The following is a 22,976-nucleotide window of genomic DNA, read 5'->3' as shown; positions in this document are numbered from 1 at the left end:
CACATATCAAGTCAACTTGGGTTCCTTAATAGTGTCCTTGTCAGAACCGATTAAATGAGAATCATTCTTAATATGACCTTCCAGGTAGAAAAAGGAAAAGGAAACCCATCGAGTCTTATTCTACAAGGAAGGAAAAGATGTGCAGGAGCTTGAGCAGCCTGTGAAAAATAGCTTATGGCTATCTCAGGTGAATCCATGTCAGTGACTTAGAGAAGGTTTATAAAACTGTTAAAATATAACTAAAAAAAAAAAAAAGGTGAAAATTGGATTCTAAAAGGGTAAAAGGAACACATGTCAACGACTGTATTAATACCTTTAAAAATCCTGCTTTCCTTCCCCAGAATACCCCTATTCTGGTATTTCTTCTTCAACAGGGATTTCAACTATTTTTTGTTGTTGTTGTTGTTTATTGATTTTTACAGAGAGGAAGGTAGAGAGATAGAGAGCTAGAAACGTCGATGAGAGAGAGAGAGAAACATCGACCAGCTGCCTCTTGCACACCCCCCACTGGGGATGTGCCCGCAACCAACGTACGTGCCCCTGACCGGAATCGAACCCGGGACCTTTCAGTCAGCAGACCGGCGCTCTACCACTGAGCCAAACCGGTTTCGGCGGATTTCAACTATTTAAAAAAAAATATATTTTATTGATTTTTTACAGAGAGAAAGGGAGAGAAATAGAGAGCCAGAAACATTGATTAGAGAGAAACATCGACCAGTTGCCTCTTGCACACCCCACACGGGGGACGTGCCTGCAACCAAGGTACATGCCCCTGACCAGATTCGAACCCGGGACCCTTCAGTCCACAGACCGACGCTCTATTCACTGAGCCAAACTGGTTTCGGCGGGATTTCAACTATTACCCATAGAAAAGGGATAAAAGGGTGACTTTCTTAGACATTGTCCAGGTGCTAAGGAGGTCCTCCTCTCTTTGTTTCTAGGCAAAAGAAAAAAAAAAGGTTTCCCCCCCCTCCCCATTGTTTATGCTTTAATGCCAGTTTGGTCTCCCTTGCAACACACAGAGCTTTATTGACTTCCCTTATTAATGATTTAAAAAGCAGCACCTGTTGCAACTGTGGAGGTTACTTTTATTTTTTTTATAGATAGAAAGTTTTTCTGTATTAATGACCCACCCCAACCGTATTTCTTTAGATACAGGAGTTTTGAATTCAAATACTCAGGAGAAAACAAGTTAAGATTGCTTTACCCTGCAACTCATTACCAGTAACACATTGCAAAGCATAAGAGCTTGGGAGGAAAGTGGAAGGGAAGGGGAGTGAAGGCGGGAAGATAAAGAAAAGGAATTAAGTTGATCAAGTGGATTTAAAAAAAATAGGCCTTAGACCACATGTGTCAAACACAAGGCCCTCGGGCCAAATCCAGCCTGCCAGGCCTTGCAATGTGGCCCGCACCGCGCTGTCATCACTGCACTCCGCTGTCAGTTTATGACATTGTCAGTTTATGACTGTTCAGTAAACCATTTGGCCCGCGATTTAGGCTGGATTTTAGATTTTGGCCCCTTCTCTGATTGAGTTCAACACCCCTACGACAAAGAGCACCTGATGTGCATCAGGCTTCTGGTGTTGTCTGGAGTGCTGGCATTGGTGTGGCGAGGGACCAGCAGGAAGGTGAGGTAGCCAGTGTCACCACAGCAGCATCATGGTTTTCAGCTGCAGAGGAGGTTCCCTGGGGCTAGAGAGGGTCTGTGGGCCCCGTGGCTGGCTCTGCGTCCTTCTCGGAACTCCTGCATGAACACCTTTCCAATGACAGCACCGTCCTCATCCTTCAACGGTGCTGAAGACCACCGTGGCTCTGCCCTTTTCAGGCTCCACAGACCTGGTCTCATCCTCCCTCTAATGGATAACTGCCTTGTTCTCTCCCTCCTTGCGCTCTTCCTGGAGCTGGACGTATTTCTCAAAGACGGAGGCAAAACAGGTTCGTTTCAACATGCCAGCCTGGTGCACAATGGAAGCTGCGGATGCAGGCAGAGGTCCAAGGTCGCATAGCAAAGAGACATTGCATCCCGATTCTGGATGTACCAAGAAGCTCCCATACATTCCCTTTAGTGACTCATCAGCACCACGTGCCTTCCGAAGATCTTTGTAGAATTTTAAAGAAATACTGACCATCGCTTTTCTTTGGTCTCCATTAGGATTTGAAATATGATAGAGAACCCCATCATAATCTGCAAATGTTACTTATTTTTAAAAAAATATATTTTTATTGATCTCAGAGAGGAAGGGAGAGGTAGAGAGATAGAAACATCAATGATGAGAGAGGATCATTGATCGGCTGCCTCTTGCACGCTCCCTGCTGGGGATGGAGCCCGCAACCCGGGCATGTGCCCTTGACCAGAATCTATTGTAGACTCTTCAGTCCACAGGCCTTCACTCTGTCTACTGAGCCAAACCACTGAGGGCTGCAAATGTTCTTCTGCTGCTTCTGGTTGGTTTCCTGCGGCCGTTCTCAAACTTGAGTGTGAGCATTTCCTCAGTGATGCAGTTGTTCACCTCCCGTAGGATCTTGGCTGCCCTGGCCCTGATGCCTGAATCCGCCTGCTGAGCTGCCACTGCCTCTATGCTGCCTCATCCTCAGGACCGGTCCCCGTTCAGCCCCTGGCCCTGAAGGTTACTTTTACTTTTTATTTTATTTTAGTACTTATTTTTGGAGTTAGTTCATTCTAGCTTTATGCATGCACAATAATAGCATATCCTTCCTGTTACTGAGATTCCGGCTTTCAAAGCATAATAGCACTGGCATTTACAATGCTAAGGCACATTTGACTCCTTTCCCAACCTGGCTTCCATTAAATTAGTCACCACTTTAGAGTGAATAATTCTGTTTCAGCCATGCACTGTAGGTGATAGCAGCTCTAGCTAATTTTTTTCCCTGATACCTCCAACTGGTCCCTGGGCAATCACCGTTAAGCCAATTTAGAGGAAAATAACATCGCTGCGGTAATAGGGGAGTTCTAAAACGTCTCAATTCTCCTTAAGTTTACAGTTAGTACATTGAACATTCTGTCTGATAAGGAGAAAAGTCTCACAGGACGCTGTGGATAGGAATAACAAAACATGAAACTTCTCCACCAAATAGGGCATGTCCTGCATCGTTTTTCAATTAATTATCCTTTGAGGTTTCATTTTAGGTTGCATTCCTCTCACTAGTTTTATTCTTCATCCTCAAAGGAAAATGAAATAGAGAGGCAGAGTGTTCTCTGAGAATTTGTATACCCTTAGCATATCTCTTGAACATAGGAGCAGGGAAAAAAAAAAAAAGTCAAGGATTTCATTTGAATAAGAATGATTTATCTACTGAGGGCTGAAGGACATGAATACATTATGGGTATCTTTTTGCATTTGACTTTTCTTTCTTAGCAAGTAGATGGTTTCAGAGAATTCTTAAAAACAATCCTAAAGTGGTATGATGAGGCATTATTTCTTTCAGTGATAAAGACTTTCATATAAATTACATTGAGCTATACATGGAATTTCAGACTACTATAGTTAAAAATTTATCCTAATAGTATAATTACTTTTGCATTTCCAAAATTTATGGCTCTATAAATTTTCATGCATTAATATGCTTATGATTGATATATTTTCCTATTAAGTGCATATGAATTGTAATTGTGAAGTAAACATGGGTGGAGATTCAGAAACTAATCTTTTGAAGATGAGCTTTCCTTAGTTAATAAAATCACATGTAACTGACTTGAGAGATTAAATCTGAGGTATTACTTTATAGTTTTATGCTTACGGAATTTTATAATTGCTTTTTTGCTTACATGTAGAAATTGCTTTGTTTGTGCTATGAACAGTTTTCTCTGTTTTAGGTTACCAAGTGATGTTTACATATATGTGATAATAAGATTACTTATTTTGGCTCTTTGTTGTAGAATGCAACATTTAATGGAACAACTTATAACTACCTAATCTTTTGAAAGGATTTGCTATGTTAAATGCTTTAGATATTCCCGAGGCTGAGGTTTAGGCAGCTTACCATCCTCCCATCCTTGGAGAGAAAAGCCACTCTAAATTCTTTAGGATAAAATATATAATAATTAGAGAACAGGAAAGAGACAGGGTTCCTGTTTCCTCTCATCTGAATTCCTGGTTGAACAGTTTAAGAGTGGCAGACATTATCCCTCTATTTTTATTTTCCTGATATTTAGCAGCACAGTTTTTGCCACATAAAAACCACATTATTTATGATGTGATGGGTTTTAAGAAACCACTTTATTATATTCTGAGTTTTAAAGCTGAAGGGTTATAAATTTATGTATCAGTCGTGCTACTTATAATTCAGTAAAATAATATAGAAAATGTAACGGGATTGTAGACTGATGAATGTATGGGCAATCAGTTATCTGACACTTTGAAAGTTAAACAAAAGTTTAAAAAAATGAATAAAATTTGCACTCCTTAGCATAGTCAACAAGATAGTCAGGAGATTCCTGTTGGATTCAGTTAAAACTTCAGCAGCTGCAGGTTTTCCACATATTTATTCTATAAGCAGGCATTTGCCTTACACTCCACAAAGGCAAGGGCCATGCATAATTTTGCTCACCTCTCTTTGCTTGCCTTCACTATGAATATTTTCCTCTTCCTCTTCATTTTCCCTCCATCTCTTTCCAATTTTTATACAACATGTATCACATTAAATTTATAAAATGTTAGTTGTATAAAACATGATTATTTGAAGCAAAAGTCATTTTTCTTCATTTATTTATCTTTTATAGTGCCTAGTCTTATCTCCGGTCATTTAGTAAATATTCAGTACTTTAATGGGATAATTGGCTGTGTTTGTAGGTCATGCTGCTCATTCTTTCTGCTTGATCAGCAACAGTGATCTTGGGTTTGGATTAGAAATCAAATTCTGAGACAAAGTAGTCTTCACCCAACACTAAATTTACTTAGCTTGAATAACGAATAAACATTAGGCAAAATAATAGCACGAATGGCAATACTATAGCAGAGATCACATGATTCTTGGATTGCAATATCAGTGTGTGTGTGTGTGTGTGTGTGTGTGTGTGTGTGTGTGTTTGCTCTGGGAACATGGATGTTCATAATGAGAGATTGGGTGGGTGCAGATAACTGTTAAAAATATTCAATAACGTTTGCTGAACATGCTAAGGTAGACTTTATTCAGAGCCATTGTGATAGTTATAGGGATGGCTGCAATGGGTTTTTACAGTGTGGGAGAGACGAGGCTTAATTTCAAATACAATATGGGCAAGTGGGAGTTTGAAGCCAATAATTGGGGTGGGGTTAATGGGTAAAAAATTACTAAGAGGTAAAATCAGGAGTAAAAGGGGTTCTGGCTAAATTAACCTAACCGGATTCTTGCTGAAGATAGGCCAGATTGATCAGGTATCACCTGGGGGATATGGAGAATGAGGAACCTGATCACATATCAAGGGAGATCAGACATGGGGTGGAGAGGGTCAGTTAAACTGACCTAGCAGGGTTCTTGCTAAAACTGGACTTTACAAGGAAATACACAGATGGGCTAGGAGAAGATGTAGGAACCTGACTAAAGTTTGGTCAAGGGAGCAACAGTCATTGTTACCACCTTGGTTCAGGGAAACCCTCAGCATCCTTTGTAGTTTGATAACATGCTAATAACATACAATAAATAATACATCTATTCAAAAAGATTAAAAATTCAAAACAGGTAAAACCACTTAAATTCATAGGGTAAAAACGCTATATACATAGCATTTGTAAATAGCTATTTCTGCATAGTGATAGATCTATTAACTTTACCACTGTTATAATTACTCTTGAATAAGCTATTTTTTTTAAAGTTGGTTCTGAGATGATGTTTCATCAATGCTAGAAGTCACCATAGGCGAATTTTTAGAATTTTAAGAATAACAGATTAAATTGTCTATGTGCCATTTATTTTAAATGTCAGTTAAAAGAGAAACCCTTAATTGTCCTTTTCCTTCCTCATAGAAGTTCCACCCATAGACAGAAGGAAGGAAAATACTTTTAATAAGATCTAGGTCCACCAGGCCTCCATGGGGATATAACCAGAGGAATTGGTTGATATTGATTGATGATTAATTTGATAGGATGAAAGCAAACAGTTTGGAAGGATAATGAGAAAAAAACAAGACTGGAAAATTTTTTTATAAGGAAGTTGAAAAGAATATAGATGATCCTTTCATAATGGCTCAGTGTGTAATGATATTTATATCTAATGTAAGTGCCCACCACAGGCATCTATTACAGAGGATGACATAGATAATTTGTTAATTACTCCAATTGTAAGTACTATTCAAGCTGTGAACTTTTATTGGAATAAATTAACCAAGCAAGGCACTTAATATTCAGCTACTGATGTGATGAGATGGAAAATAACCCCCACACTTCTTCCCCCTCAAATATCAATTAGCGAAGACCACAAGAAGTAGTATGTACCTTCAAATAGTCAGAACAGCCAGCCATTTACCTTCATTGCCTTAAATAAAAGCTCTTATCAATACTCCAACTCTTCCATAATTATTACTCATGAACCTTGATGGTTTCCACAGGTGTGGAGCACTATGCTGGTCCACTACATTGTTGGTTAGACCTGGTGAGCTTGATAGAGCCAGGATCCTATATGTTTTTGTTAGACCCATGCATAGAGGAAAACCATTTTACTGACACCAAGAAAAGCAGACCTTTATTCTCCTTATTTCAGAAAGGAGTTCCTCTAGGAAACTGGTTATAGAGTTACTGGGAGGGCTAGGTCCGCAAAAAGAATAAGGGGCGAGCTGGAGTTGTAAAAAGAGAAGAGGGGAAAGAAAGATCTTTCTGGTCATGGTTCCTATAATCATTGCTTTCTGAGGAAGTAAGAGTTTATCCTGGCCCACAGTACCAGGGCAGAAGCAGCACCATTTCAGTGGTCCTTCCCCTGTGTGGAGTGGCACCTTTGAGGCAGATTGACAATGGACTGCAATACCATCTTTCGTAAGTGCTGACTCATCTCTGCCAGCCCTAGCTTATTAGCCCTTATGATCTCTGGGTATCTCCTTCTTCTTGTCTGTTTCTCTAGAAGCCCAGCCTCCTGCTGCTTTACAGATTTTTCCACTGATTTTGTAGCAGATCTGCTGTACCCATTCCTTTTGATTAAGACATCTAGCCAGCCCTGGCCTGTGTGGCTCAGTTGGTAGAGTATTGTCTCATGCATCAAGAGGTTGCTGGTTCCATTCCTGGTCAGGGCACATGCCCGGGTTGCAGGCTCTATCCCCAGAAGGGGCTGTGCAGGAGGCAGCTGGTTGATGTTTCTCTCTCATCGATATTTCTCTCTCATCAAAGTTTCTCTCTTTCCTTCTCTCTTCCCTTTTCTCTCACCCTCAAAAATCAATAAAAACATATTAACAAGCCGAAACCGGTTTGGCTCAGTGGATAGAGCTTCGGTCTGCGGACTGAAGGGTTCCAGGTTCGATTCCGGTCAAGGGCATGCACCTTGGTTGCGGGCACATCCCCGGTAGGGGGTGTGCAGGAGGCAGCTGGTCAATGTTTCTCTCTCATCGATGTTTCTAGCTCTCTATCCCTCTCCCTTCTTCTCTGTAAAAAATCAATAAAATATATTTAAAAACAAAAAAACAAACAAAAATAAAACAATTAACAAAACAGAAAAATACACACACAAACTAAACCAAAGCAAAAACCTCTAGACAGATTTGTTGTTCCCATCCTCTTCAATTAAAACATTTAGGCTGCTTTCTGTTTTTCTGCTCAAAACCTGGCTGAAACATTAGTATCTCAATCACTGAACTAATAATAATATATAACGTTAATAGGAACTTATTAACTATTTGCCACAAGTTTTGCTGTTTACTGCAAATAGACCAACGTGACATGAGCAGCGGCAGTTAGCTAAACTCCTCCTCAGTGGTCCTACGGAGCTGAGCAGGATACCCATGTCTCAATAAGAATTCTTATGATTTGTTGAAGTAACTATATAAAAAAATCAAGGTTTTACTTAGTTGGAAATATAAATATGCTGAATCTGATGGATATTAGCATTCCCTCAAAGAAAAAAAAAAAACCTTTAGAAAGTATCTTCAGTTTGCAGTATATATCCTGAAGTACTATTTGTTTCTCATTTCCATAGCATTGTTTTTAACTAAGACTAAGGATCAGATTTATAGTCCAATTTAACACTGATTCATAAATATTTACCTTCTAAAGTGTTATCTTCTCTATAAATATAATTTAATAATTTAAGACTAAACAACATGAAATGATTATTTAAACTAGAACTTCAAGCCATGAACTGAAACTACAATTGGAAATAAATCAGCCCTAGCTGGTTTGGCTCAGTGGATGGAGCATCAGCCTGTGGACTGAAGGGTCCTAGGTTTGATTCTGGTCAAGAGAACACGCCCAGTTGTGGGCTCAGTCTCCAGTGTGGGGCATGCAGGAGGCAGTCAATCAATGATTCTCTCTCATCATTGATGTTTCTATCTCTCAAACATTTAGATTTTCTTCTGTGATAGCCAGGGTAATGTAGGCAGCACATATCCTTAATAAGAGGAGACAAGAATAAAACCCGCTGTTTTAAGCACAGTTATAACCTGTAATTTATGTAAAAACGACAACTGTAAATGACCTATTACCTTTCATAATGTCCTTATTATATACCAGAGGCCTGGTGCATGAAATTCATGCATGGGGGGTGGGGTGGGGAGTTCCCTTAGCTCAGCCTGCTCCCTCTTGCAATTCAGGATCACTGGCTCCTAACCACTCACCTGCCTGCCTGTTTGATCACCCCTAACCACTCTGTCTGCCTGCCTGATGCCCCTAACTGCTTGCCTGCCTGCCTATTTACCCCTAACCACTCACCTGCTTTCCGGATTGCCCCTAACCGCCTCTGCCTCAGCCCCCACTGCCAGGGCTTCAACTGGAAGGATGACCAGAATGATGTCCAGAAGGTTGTTTGGCTGTCTGGTCTAATAAGCATATTGTACTTTTATTATTATAGATGTTCTTCTCACAAACCAGTCTTACTGTACATTCCTGTCTTTGAGATTCTAACATGTAAGAAAACAAGATAGAAATATATTCCAGAAGAGCAGATGCTATTGATTTAAAATCATTCATTTGAAAATGTTAAAATGTCAATTTTTAAAAGTTCAAAATTATATTTTATTGTTATTGGCTTCATAAGCAGAGAAACCAAGTCAGGGCAAAATTAATGTGTACATTAGTCTTTATTTGTATATAGGAGAAAATTATATTTAAATTCATGCTTCAGTATACTTGTTCCCCAAACTCTGCACATGTTCTATTAATCTTTTCTATGGAAACAGAAAGTCAAAATATCACAGTCACTCTTCATGGGTGGATCTCCTGAGCATGTTTATTTTTATTTATTTATTTATTTTTTTTCCAAGTCATTAGCATTTATTTTTGGAATTGCTTTTATTTTTTTATTTATTTTTTTTATTATTATTTTTTTTTGGTAACCCCTTCTTCTTAAGATGCTTATCTGAAGTGGAAAGAAAATATAACTTGAATAAAATTTTCCTTTTTCCTGAGCATGTTTAAACTGACTATATCTGTATGGGTCTAAGACTATTGCTTATTATTATTACAGCAAAGGTATAAACAGAAAATAAATATAAAGTAATCTAAAGAAGTACAACTTATGCAAGCAGAAGCTGCTCAAAGTATACCATTCTCTATTTCAAAGTAGTCTGATCTTTGTAAGCTACTGAAGATGACAAAAGAGAAGCCCCACATATCTTTTCCATAATGAGAAATACGTTCGGTAAAAAGAAAGCACAAGGTGAATACTCTGTACTTTCTATAAAGACATAGAAAAAACAAATCTTAAAACTTGTCTTTTTTTTTTTTATAGTAAGTCAATTAGGAAAGACATTTTAAAAATGATATCATGGAGGTATTACCAGAGCAAGATTATGATGCAATGCAAGTTTCTAATTTCTCCTTTTGAAGGATATTAATATGGAATATACTAATTATTTTAAAATAAAAATGTTAATGGCCCTACTCAGGTTCATGTAGTTTTGCATGTGATACATTCAGAAAGCTGTAAACACAGACATGCGTGTTTTTGTCATGATCTTCCTGGAGCATTTGGTCTATTCCGAGAAGTTTTGCCAGCGATAAAAATGTTTGGGAGGATGAACAAAAGAATCAATCATGTTGTAGTTAAAGTGCCATTCTGGAAAATCCACTCATAACCCTTTACAGTAATTCTGATACAATCTATAAACAGTGTAATATAATTTGGTTAAGCAGTAAAGGAGTGGGCCCTTTCTATGGAATGACTATTACTTAGAGCAGCTGATAGCAAAGCCCTCAAGGGTTATCAGGAAGTACTCTGGTTTTTGTTCCATTTCTATCCAGACAGAATTACTGTTAGTCCTTTCTGACACTGTTTTCTTTTTCTGCCATGTTTTATTAGGGCTCATTCTAACCATGTCTGAACTTAAGTAGTGAGACCACATCTTAAAGAAATTATTTCGTCTGATAATTTTCCAGCGAATGCAACTGGTCTTTTGTGCTGTATATCAGCACTATAGTTTTTCCCTGGACTTTCTGAAACCCAGATTGGTAAATTTCTGGGCGAAGAATTAACAACAAAGAAACTTAATTCTTTATTCTTTTAAAACTTTCCATTATGGAACATTTCAAAGATATTAAAAAGTACAGGGGACAATAGGATGACTCTGATTCATCCGTATCGCAGCTTCAACAAATGTCAATTTCAGGGCTGCCTCCCCTAATTTTTAGTTTGTATCAAATACCAAGTTGAAAAATTATCATGCTAATAATATAATTTATCATGTCTTGTCATTGTCCACATTTATCTTTTACTTTGTTCGATTTAAAATTCAAATAAGGTCTCTTATACTGCACTAGGTTAAGTCTCTGAAGTCTTCTTAAATCTAGGTTACCACTTCCTCTCTCTTTTTTTAAAAAAAATATATTTTTATTGATTTTGTACAGAGAAGAGGGAGAGAGCTAGAAACATCGATGAGAGAGAGTTATCAATCAGCTGCCTCTTGCACACCCTCTACTGGGGATATGCCCGCAACCAAGGTATATGCCCTTGACCGGAATCGAACCCAGGACCCTTCAGTCCCCAAGCCGACGCTCTATCCATTGAGCCAAACCAGTCTCGGCCACTTCCTCTCTTTTTATTCCCTCCTACATTTGGTGAAGAAACAGTGTCAGTGCTGCTGTGGCTTTGGATTTCTCCTAGGAAGACATGCCTTCCTCTCCCCGTACACACTGCGTAGGGATAATAGGTAAAGAAATACAGCCGGGACTGGTTTGCCTCAGTGGATAGAGCGTCGGCCTGCGGACTGAAAGGTCCCAGGTTCGATTCCGGGCAAGGGCATGTACCTTGGTTGCGGGCACATCCCCAGTACGGGGTGTGCAAGAGGCAGCTGATCGATGATTCTCTCTCATAGACGTTTCTAACTCTCTATCCCTCTCTTTTCCTCTCTGTGAAAAATCAATAAAAAATATTAAAAAACAAACAAACACAGGGAAAGAAATACAGTCACCGATGAAAGCAGTCTCTTCTAGATACAGCCCAGTGGAGAGGAAAAATGAACACCATTGACCCTACCTACTATTTTACACATCTAAACTTAAACAGAGGAAAATACATCTCAACTCGGCGTAATTTTCATCCCAACATAATGTTTCCCTGATTTTTGGTGCATTCATTTAGCACCAGTGGCTTAGTCAGTAGTAAAAATGCAGTGAGTTGTGGTATTTTAAGTTTTCCCCCCCCCCCAAGGTCAATAACATATACTCATCCACACACCAGACAAGATGAGGAAAAATTCAATAATAATGAGAAATTGTTGAACTGTTGTCTTATACAGGGTTAATATTAGCAGAACGATCAGACAAAAACATAATATAAGGTCAGCTAGATGACCAATGCTGAAACATGCAGAAAGATTTTAAAAAATCTAATAATTATCAGAAAATGTATAAAATTATTTTTTATCTCAGTTTAATGAGGTTAATTTTTAGCAGGTTATGTGATTCTGTGATATTTCATTTCAAACAGGACAATCAGATGCAGTACTCAAAATTCTACCTAAGGAGATATTTCCTTTCATCAGTGTGTAGCAGAAGCACTTTCAATTAGAATGTTAATGCTGCACCAGATATTTCCATCGATGCCAGCATATTAATCAACACCATCTGCAACCAATTTATTTTTCTTCCTAAATATAGTGGCGTTGTGAAATTCCCCACGAGCCCATTGCTGTGGAGTGAGGTAAAGGAGCTATGCGCAAGATCATATATTGGGAGGCTCAGCAGTCTACATCCGTAATTTATTTTTTATCGTGATAACCTATTCAAACCTGACTGTGCAGGTTGTTTCCACTTGAGCATGGATTATGCTCGTGCACAACCAGTTTTATAAAACGTTGTATGAGATAGGATTGAAGTTACAATCAGAGGTTTACTTGATTCTGTGATCAGTATGCATTTTCTACTTGATTCCAATAATAAGACATTACCTGTTTCTTGAAACTGGAGGAAAAGAGCAGGGCCTGTCTCCAAAGCTCTGGGAGTCTGCTTAGTGATTCTCTCTCGAAGGCTTTACAATAGTTATATTTAACATTCTATTTGTCAAGGACACATAAATTATATTTGAATCTGTTTCATCATGAGAGAAAAACTGCGGAATAGCTTTCTTAGCAGCCGGAAATTGCTGCAGATCTTTCTCTTGCCCTGAGCTCTGCTCAAAGTGGCAACTTTATGGTTTGCTCATTAATGAGCCATAGAAACACATTCAGATATGATTATGACCTCTAAAAAATTTTAAAAAGGTATCCATTAAGAGTTTTTCCTCTTTTTCAGTCACGATCACTGCAACATGTAAAAACTGTCTTTCATTTGGAGGGCCTATCCTGTACAAATATTTCACCAAGCACATGGATTAATGAACATAAATGGATTTGTCTCCCTTTAACTGACATTCATGTGTTATTCCAATGCATGGCATAGTCTTGCTTTTTAAAATAATTAGGTCCAATCAGCATCATATCATGAATTTAATTAACCATTGTGATTGGCGGTTGCAATTAAGATCCTGGTGAACTTATCAATGGTACTCAAAGTAAGGTCTATGGTTTAATACTGATTTGGAAACTGTTACTGGCCTACAATGAGATGAATACATAAATTTAAAATAAACTTTTACATATGTCATTACAGACTGACATAATTCACAGGTCATACATCAAAATGGCACTGGAGAGATTGCGGATAAAAATAGGCAAGTTGGCATGGGCCTGAGGCAAGACCATGAAATATTACCGTCATCTCAGCCAGGTGATACCAAAAAACTTATGGTGGTGCATGCAAATTGGTATAGAGAAAAAATATTTGCCAGGTCAATAGATGCAAACCAGGTGCTGGGTAAAATTTGTTCCAGGTGAGATAACGTTCGGAACAGTGTTTGCAATTGGACCTCCCATCCATCTTTTGCATAAGAAATAGAGCCAAGCCGAAGCCGGTTTGGCTCAGTGGTAGAGCGTCAGTCTGCAGACTGAAAGGTCCCAGGTTCGATTCCGGTCAAGGGCATGTACATTGATTGCGGGCACATCCCCGGTAGGGGGTGTACAAGAGGCAGCTGGCCGATGTTTCTCTCTCATCGATGTTTCTCTCATAGCTCTCTATCTCTCTCTTCCTCTCTGTTAAAAATCAATAAAATATATTAAAAAAAAGAAAGAAATAGAGCCAAGTTAAATGGAAATATGATGAGAATCTTCATCTCTGAATCTCCCAAGTATTTAACTGTGGTACTAATTTGTGCATATCTCTAACATATATGCTATTCATTTCATTCATTATCCTAATAAGAGTAATTTACAGTACTATTCAGTCTTTAATGGCTTTGAACATTCAGTATATTATGCACACTTGGAAACCTTTCTGAATTAAAGGGATGCAAAAATTGCATCTGGACAGTAGAGGTAAACTGAGTTTGGCCAGATTGTATGATAAATAAAAATGCCCCTTGACCAATAGGTTTAGGAATAAATTTTGGCAACCATAGATAATGCGTATTCTAATTATGCACTTAATACCTGAAAAAATGATTCCAGAGTAGATACTATACTATATACCACATTGAGATGGTTTTGTATGGAAACTACTTTTACCTCCTTACTACCATAGGCAGAGTGCTGCTTTTGGTCCTCAGAAAATAGCACTATATTAAAGTGAATGACTGTATATCCTCAAAAGTTCTTAATAATTCCAATATACTAGTATTCTGTCACCTTTATAAATTATCCCAATTCCTTTAGAGATAGCCTCGGAATAATAACTACAGTCTGTATTTATCAAAGTTGTTGGGTTTTTCCATGAAGAAATCTGGCCTCTTGCTGAAAGAAGGGAATACACAATTTTGAATAAACTAAGGAATAGAAATTTCTTAGGACTTTATTATTCTTTGTTGTGAAAATACAAATAAAGTTTCTCTCAACCTAAAGATATTTTCTACATTATATTAAGTAATATTTGAGTATATATTTACTTCATATTTTATAGCTAGTAATGTATAAATTAATTGGCCACTGCAAAGATTATGTCAAAGTATTTGATCACTATTGAATTCATGCTACCTATTATATTTATGCTTACTTTTTCTCTTATTATTAAGTACTTAGTGTCTGCTGGTCTGAATGTAATTATATGTGTGGAAGTCACATTACCTGTCCAAATAATGCCACTTCTCAACATCACTTATGATCTACACACCATCTACTAGTACAGCAGAGTTCATGAGGATGGTGCTGCAGGCCTCATTAATGAATCTTAAGCTTTACAGACACAGATATACTCTTGTGCTGTTGGAAGATATATCAGGCAGCTGGATGTGGCCAGTAGCACATGGTAAATACACTCCATCACTTCTATTTTCCTAAACCTTTGGGATTTTTTTTTTCTTTATTATTCAAAGACATTTTTAATATCTCACCTAATTGGATCTAAGACAATACAATTTAAGATCAATTTGCAGTCAGTATTTTGAATTGAGTTGCCTCCAACTATACAAGTTAGTCTTTTAAATCCAAAATCATTGAGTATATCTGAATAAATAACTTCAACCTATTCCAATGTTATATTTACATTATTCTTGGACTAACGTTCTTAGAATCCATTCATGAAATACATCCATGTTTCTCCTAATATGAATTAACTAAATGTTTCAATCTTTTTGTAGCATAAGCTCTCTCTACTGGTTTGGAAATTTGGGCTCGTTTCTCTGGACCACACTGTAATTAATTCTAGTTATATATCTGGTGGCAATAAGCTAATGAGAAGGTAGGTCTTACCAACAAAAGTAGGTCTTTGAAAAAACTCTGAAGTTTCTAGCTGTTTTAAATTATTTTTTTGCCCCTTTTTCTCTTCCTATTATCCCCACAAGTCTCTGAGGTTCTGATCATTTTCATTATTTTTTATTTCTGGTCTTCTGAATTGGTATTTCTATTAATGTATATTTAGGTTGGCGATTATTACTTCTGCAAGTTTATATGTTTTGTTGAATGCCTTTAGTGACTTTCAAATTTCGGTTATTATAATTTCAATACCATAATTTCTATTTGGCGCTTTAAAAAAATTTCTATATCCTTATTGATATTCTATAGTTGTCAAGTCTTTATTGTCATATTTTAATTGGATTTTCTAAGCACAATTTTCTTTCAATCTATGAACATATTTTTAATAGCTTCTTTGAAGTCTTTGCTTGATAAGCTAGACCTTAGCAAAGGCAGTTCCATTGGTTGCTGCTATTCCCTCTGTGTGGATCACATTCCTGTCTCTTTGCCTGTTTTATTATTTTGCTGTTGGTGGAGGTGTAAAAACTGGACACTTTAGATAGATAATATGTTGAAGCAATTCTGAATTATGATGCTGCTGGGAGTTGTTGGTATGTGTGTTAGTTAATTTACTCAGCGACTTGCATGGACTAATTCAATAGAATCTCTCTTCTTCACTCTGAGACCAAAGATGTGGCTACTTGTCCTTTTTTATTTTAATTCTTTTGTGTGTGTGTGTGTGTGTGTGTGTGTGTGTGTGTATATATATATATATATATATATATATATATATATATATATATATAATATTTTATTGATTTTTTTACAGAGAGGAAGGGAGAGGGAGAGAGAGTTAGAAACATTGATGAGAGAGAAACATCAGTCAGCTGCCTTCTGGGGATGTGCCTTCAACCAAGATACATGGCCTTGACTGGAATTAAACCTGGGACCCTTGAGTCCTCAGGCCGACGCTCTATCCACTGAGCCAAACTGGTCAGGGCTCTTGTATTTTTAATTCTGGCTTTCTAAGAGTTACTCCTGGGACAGACTAACAGCCACTGGCTAATGGTCAGAGGTTGTGTTATGCTTGAGAACCCTGAGCCAGTAAAATGTCATTCTTTGTGATGGCTCTGTTGTGGTTAGGAGAAGACATGTAAAGGTTAGGGGGCTTAGAAGTCTGCCTCTTTTAATTCCTGCTTCTGCAAGGCTTCTTGCTCATCCATTGATTTTGGAGCCCTCTCCAGTCTCTTCCGAGCCCGCTACTGCATACACGTGTGCAGACTTCCAGAGCACAAGGGATATCTCAGAGTTTACCAGGGCCTACTGTGTCTGTCTCACCCAGATTTTCCTGTTACATTTTTGACTTGCCTAAGTGAATGCTTGACCTCAAGAGTACTATCCCAATTTTAAACACCAGGATTTTGGCCTTCCCTGATTGTTTGTACTGGGATTGCCATTGTTTTTGACATTTCTTACGGGCACGGTGACTTTCCTGTTCTCTCAATCAGTCCAGCCTCTTAAACAGGAGAACTGCAGGGACTCATGGCGGGCACAGCCCTGGTATAACCAGTGCCACATGTTCAGGGAAGTAAAATTAGGCAGCAGACTCAGGCTAAGATGCCACGGGACCCCACTGTTCTCACCAGGGCTCCGTTGTCCTTTCCCCTGGTCTTGCCCGAAGCATGAGGGGACTTTTCTCCATATTCTGTGGGATCCTGGTGGTGCTCCGGGGGGTGAATCTCACAATATTGTGGGGGACGGGGCCTCTGGAGTTAATAACTCCCACAGTGTCCACGATGAGCCTCCAGCAATCTGTCAATCGCAGGTCCCAGCACTGGTTCCCCAGGTGAATGATCTGTGCTCTAGTAGTGAGCTGTGACTCCCCGTATTTACCTGTCTTTCCATCTTGGGAGCAATGTTTGCCCTGTGTCCTTCCCTTCCTTGTGGATCCACTGATGCTATGAACTATATATATTTAATGCAGGAAGGGGATCATGAAGACAAAAATGCTCAGGTTTTATGAAAGCCGTAGTGCTATCCACTACTAACTTATTGCTCATTGTTTATTGTTTAACTTTGCACTTGATACAGTCTTCCTTCTACTCAGAGAGAATTTATTTAGTACATCGATTCTAATGATCAAATGGATAACCTATTTAACATTCTGATCTCTCACTTACTTGAAATTTTCAAATGGTATTCAATGTCAGTGTATCTCTGGAAATCATTATCATAATCATAACTTATTCTTTGGCATTACTCAGAAATGCCCCACAAGGAAAAATTAATTCAAATGTTTCCTTTAAAAAATATATATATTTTATTGATTTTTAACAGAGAGGAAGGGAGAGGGATAGAGAGTTAGAAACATCGATGAGAGAGAATCATCGATCAGCTGCCTCCTGCACACCCCCTACTGGGGATGTGCCTGCAACCAAAGCACATGCCCTTGACCGGAATCGAACCTGGGACCTTTCAGTTCGCAGGCTGATGCTCTATCCACTGAGCCAAACCGGTCTCAGCTAATTCAAATGTTTCATCATTAGACTATCATTTCTGTTAACTCCTGTCATCTACTTTTGTTACTTCACTGTTCTTCAATCTCTAGTCTCTTGACTTCAGCCATTAATCTCAATTTAATCATTTAATGTTTTAATTTCTTTCTTTTATTAGACTATTTTCTATATCTTCAACTACTTTTCTACAAATATGCTCAATTGTTATATATACACCCCAGCTCTCAATCACTGCAATTTTTTTGCCTACTTTTATCTTATGCTAAGAGTTCTTAAGTGCTGTAAGAGAAAATAAATCATATTGTAGAATGGTGCCACTACACATTTCTGGTGTCCAATCTTTTTAAATATATTTTATTGATGTTTTACAGAGAGGAGGAGAGAGGGATAGAGAGCTAGAAATGTCGATGAGAAAGAAACATCGACCAGCTGCCTCTTGCACACCCCCTACCGGGGATGTGCCCGCAACCAATGTACATGCCCTTGACCGGAATCAAACCTGGGACCTTTCAGTCCGCAGACCGACGCTCTACCACTGAGCCAAACCGGTTTCAGCTCTGGTGTCCAATTTTAACTGATCCCTCAAAACTGTCTTAAATCGTATTTCCCTAGTCTCTTCTCACATTTACTTCATCAAGCATAAAAAAGTTTTCCTGCTGTAGATACTACAACTCTGCCACACCTTTATACACCTTTAGCAAATGCTGGAGATGATTAAAATGACAAGAAGGTAACTTTTCAACTTCTTGGTTCACTCTGCATTTGTAATATAATTTGTACTTGTGTCTCTTTTTCTAGTGTATATATATATATATATATATATATATATATATATATATATATATACACACACACTAGAAAAAGAAAAATCAAACATACAGATAGTAACTGAAGAAATGCATATGACCATAGGTAAAAATGATGTTCAAAGTGAGATGTTTCAAGGGCAATATATATATATTGCAACATTTCTCCTATTTAAGACCAATGTGTCTATGAGTAAACTTAACCAGGTTTTGAAGAACAAATTAAAGAATTGTTTATGAAACTTTAGTGCCCAGACAAATTTCTGGGGATGTTGCTAAGAATGAAGATTTTGGGTGAAACCTCAGATTCTGTATATCTAATGAGCTTCAGGATGATGCCAATTATTTTTACACTGTATGTAAAAATAATTTTCTACATTTTACCCTCCTAATTACCTTTTTTTATTTAACATTTCTTTCTCCTTTATTCTTGCATGTGAATTTAAACATAAGTTATCATCTTATACCTAAGAAAAAACCTTCGCCTCACAACAATCCTATTTATTGTTACCTATTTCCTCTTTTTTCCAGTAACCTTCATATAAGTGGAATCTATACTTTCTCTTCATATTTTTAAAAAAAATATATTCCATTGATATTTCACAGAGAGGAGGAAGGCAGAGAGTAGAGAGCTAAAAACGTCGATGAGAGAGAAACATCGACCAGCTGCCTCTTGCACACCCCCCACCGGGGATGTGCCTGCAACCAATGTACATGCCCTTAACCGGATCGAACCTGGGACCCTTCAGTCCGCAGACAGACGCTCTACCACTGAGCCAAACCGGCTTTGGCTCTCTTCATATTTCTTGCTTCTCAGTTATTCCTCATTATATTGCAGTCTGGATTCTATCTGAATGATTCTTTGAACCTGATATTGACATACTTACCAGAGAACTTAAAAATTCTAACTCAATGGATAATTTTCATCCATTTTTAATGTTTATTATTATTTTTGCTGTTTATAATATTGTCACTCTTCCTTTCCGCATATTTTCCATGTTTCCTCTAGTTCTGTTTGACCATGCTACAATCTTTTTTCTCTTTTGGACACTTCTCTTCTGCTATTTCCCCCCATTTTTATCCTTTTTTTTTTTTTTTAACCATCTTCTCACTTTGAACATCATTTTTACCTATGGTCATGTGCATTTCTTCAGTTACTATCTGTATGTTTGATTTTTCTTATATCTTTATCTGTAGTTAATAGTTATTTTCCTTACTCTAAAGCCATAAATTAAACTACACACTAAATAAATACACTTGAGCAGTTCCCAAGAAACTACAACATAACAACCACCAAACTGATTTTATCCTCTCCCCACCAAATTAAAAAAAAAATTTTTTTTTTGTGCTTCTTATTTCAGAGAATTCACAGTTACACAATGGCGAATGTAAGCCTTCCTGTTCATAATTCCCTGTATCAGTACATAGACAAGCCCATCAATTAATAAATCTCATTGATCCAATCTGCTAATTATTTGTTAAATACATTCACTTTTGTATATCCCACCTGCCGTTTATTAATTTGCATTACCATTACTATTTTTCACTTGGCTTTCCACAACCATTCCAAACTCTACCTACTGCTGCTTTTTTTTGGGTCCCATACTATGTATATACTTGTTAGTGAAGACATAAAAATGGTCCTAAAATGCAAACATCTCCATTTCACTTGTCTATATAATAGTATTTAAGAGCTTCTGCTACCGTCTGGGGAAGGGCCAAATATATTTATCTTTCCAGGCCTTTATAGACTACTATTACTTTGGGTTAAGTTTGCAGTGACTTTCATTCTATTCTACAAATGTGGTGCTCTTTATCTTCCGTTCTATTGACCACATGTGCTACTCTATCTGCCAACAACCCTGGTCATTTTTTTTTGTTTTTAACACAAATTCCTCTCATCCTCAATAGCCTCTGAGATACCAACACACACATTGTTTTGTCTCTTTCCCCTCTATTTTCTCATATTCCCAAGAACACACTCTTATAGGTTTTTTTTTTTTTTTTTTTTTTTTTTTTACATAGTGATGCTATTGCATTTTACTTTTTTATAGCTCTTCACTAACCTTTTTGAGGGCAGGGAATATTAGGTATCATTCTAATCACGCATAGCATAGAGTGAAACCCATAATAAGCATGAGTTAAATGCCTTTTATAAAAACAAAATGAAAAAAGGAAAGGAGTTCTTCAACAAAATATCATTTCTAATGAATATTCAAAGAGTTTTGTAATATCCACTGGATCTGGAGCTGAATAGAAAATATTTAGCTAGTGTACCTAAGGGACAATTTTGGCGAAACTTAGAATGCTTTACGCCTACTCTATATTTTGAAATGCTTTTCTTGCCAAGAAATGACTTCAACTTATGCAAGCTACATTTTAACACTTTGACCATATTCCCCAAGAAACTATAAGTATATTTTGGGGTTGAGTGTGTCAACATCAGAATAAAGATTAATACATTTTTAGATCAATCTGAGCTTTATAAACATATCTAAACTATATGAATGATTTTTATATTTTTATTTTCAATTAATCACATAATATAATGAATTAAACATAAATATGGAATTTTATGTAAAATATATAATATATAAAGTTAAAAATATATGCATATTTAGAATTTCATAATAAAATTATACAGCAAATAGAATGTTTGGTCAGAAAGAATCAATAATACTTCTATCTCTTATTTATCAAGCAAAATATTAGATACCTGTAACATAAATAATCTAAACTGAACATAATTTCACTATGAGGCAAAAATAAATCTTTGTCAGCATACACTTAAGTATCTCTCTAGAAGCTCCAAGTTAACATTCTAAAATTAAATTTGGCTTTTCCTTAACTTCATTTTCCAAGCCTTTTTTCTTCCTGTATTTATTACTTCAGTGAAAACTTCTGCAATTTATACAAACCCGACCTTCACAGATGGCTTCCACTTTACCTTTACACTGGCAACTTCATAATTAACAAGGCATTTTGATTCCATTTCCAAAATATCTCCTTAATGAATCTACCACATGGAGTATTCTCTGACATCACTCTCTCACTTCCATCTTTATATGTTTGATTTGCATGCGTTTTAAAATAAATAAGCATTATAGACTACTGTTAGATCTGCTTCAGGTTTGATGGTGGAGGAAAAAGCCAAACACACAAGTTTGGAGGTAGGTACCCCTGGGCCAGTAACAAATAAATACTCAGTGAGGATTTCCTGTAGGCCTGATGCTAGATAGTATATCTTGCTAATTTATCTAGATTTCTCCCCATGGGCATCTGAAATGACCAACGAAATTGGGGCCTTGCTTTTTTTTTTTTTTTTTTTTTAAATATGTATTTATATTGATTTCAGAGAGAAAGGGAGAGGCAGAGAGTGTTAGGAAAAATGATGAGAGAATTTTTGATTGGCTGCCTCCTGCAGGCCCCCTGTTGCGGATTGAGCCTGTAATCCTGACATATGCCCTGACCAAGAATCATGACCTCTCGGTTCATAGATTGATGCTCACCCAACTGAACACACTGGCCAGGCTGGGGCCTTTCTCTTTGAGCGGTTAAGGAGTGTTTGAGAACTGTATCAACTCACCTGTATTCAAATCCAATTTTTGCATTACCCCTTTGCTGTTCAGGGGAAATCAGTCTCAACCCTAGTCATTGTTTTGGATGACACTTTTGCATTCTTCCCTATTCACGAAGTCAATATTGGGATATATAAATCTAAATTATTATTTAAAGCTTTGAATCCATTCTTTGTATATCACTTGCATAATTATTTTTCATTCAGCAAACATTGGATTAGGAAATTCTTAAAACAATAGAATAGAATTAAGATGAAAATAAAATATTTTTGAAATAAAAGAAAAATACAAAAAGAAATGTCAGCTTTATTAATAATTAAGCATTTTACTAGCATTTTGATGTCACAATTTTCTAGTGACTCTTCTTAAACTTTATATGAATGGAAACATACAGAATGTGTTTTTTTATGACTCAGCATTCTGTTCATGAATTTATCTATTACATCAGCGTTTTTCAACCGCTGTTCCGCGCAGAGATGTTGCCTGGTGTGCCGTAGGTGCAGACAAGACAAGAATTTTATAATTTTTCACTATTTTGTTTACTTAATATTTCATAATAAAGTAATTATAAAATACTTTCTTTGTGTTTATTTGATTCCTATTCAAGAGAATTACTTTATATATAGTCAATATAGGCACAGAGTTAAATTTTTTTTAACATTTTCTAATGGTGGTGTGCCTCATGATTTTTTTCATGAAACAAGTGTGCCTTTGCCCAAAAAAGGTTGAAAAACACTGTATTACA

At 37.1% G+C, this 22,976-nt stretch overlaps 1 pseudogene across 1 annotated transcript; it reads right to left on the bottom strand.

The window, feature by feature from the left end:
- Positions 1-1,543: 1,543 nt before the first annotated feature.
- On the bottom strand, positions 1,544-22,264 carry LOC311618567 (actin-related protein 2/3 complex subunit 2-like; annotated as a pseudogene). Its single transcript has 2 exons — positions 22,240-22,264; positions 1,544-2,197 (listed from the first exon to the last, which is right to left on the bottom strand). The product of its transcript is annotated as an actin-related protein 2/3 complex subunit 2-like (transcript).
- Positions 22,265-22,976: the final 712 nt, after the last annotated feature.

This window comes from Pipistrellus hanaki (genome assembly GCF_964339955.1).
Source record: "Pipistrellus hanaki genome assembly, chromosome: 3".
In the NCBI taxonomy this organism is placed as follows: Eukaryota; Metazoa; Chordata; class Mammalia; order Chiroptera; family Vespertilionidae; genus Pipistrellus; species Pipistrellus hanaki.
Note: the sequence above shows the minus strand (reverse complement) of the source record. Positions and strands in the feature narration are given on the sequence as shown.